The sequence below is a fragment of the Penaeus monodon genome, chromosome 33 (genome assembly GCF_015228065.2).
Source record: "Penaeus monodon isolate SGIC_2016 chromosome 33, NSTDA_Pmon_1, whole genome shotgun sequence".
Taxonomy (NCBI): domain Eukaryota; kingdom Metazoa; phylum Arthropoda; class Malacostraca; order Decapoda; family Penaeidae; genus Penaeus; species Penaeus monodon.
Genome location: NC_051418.1, coordinates 33,571,767 through 33,572,172, shown reverse-complemented (window position 1 = coordinate 33,572,172; position 406 = coordinate 33,571,767).

The window sequence follows — 406 nt, the reverse complement described above, 5'->3', positions numbered from 1 at the left end:
TGCCAGTTCCTCAGACCTGGTTGCACTGTATTTCGATTTTTCAATACCGGTGATATAATTTGAGTGACAGAAATACCACTATGTATGTTGAGCTTGTTTCGTGTGATTAAAGTTTTTTTGCGAAAATAGAGGAAAGGTTTCTCATTTGCGTAATTATGAGTTGAGTAGACCTATAATTACTAAGATAACATTTTTAAGTAAGAATTAATTAAAATGTTTTTTATCTCTTCAGTCTTTCAAAAAAATTAACTACAGGAAGATATTTGTCAAAAAATACACACAAATCCATCGTGCACCCGTAGTCCTACAGCTGAAATATCCGGGAATCGTCACTGAATATGATTAATCCTAGAAAAAAAAATCCATTATTCTCTCAACAAAATTACTTAAAGGAAGATATTTGTCA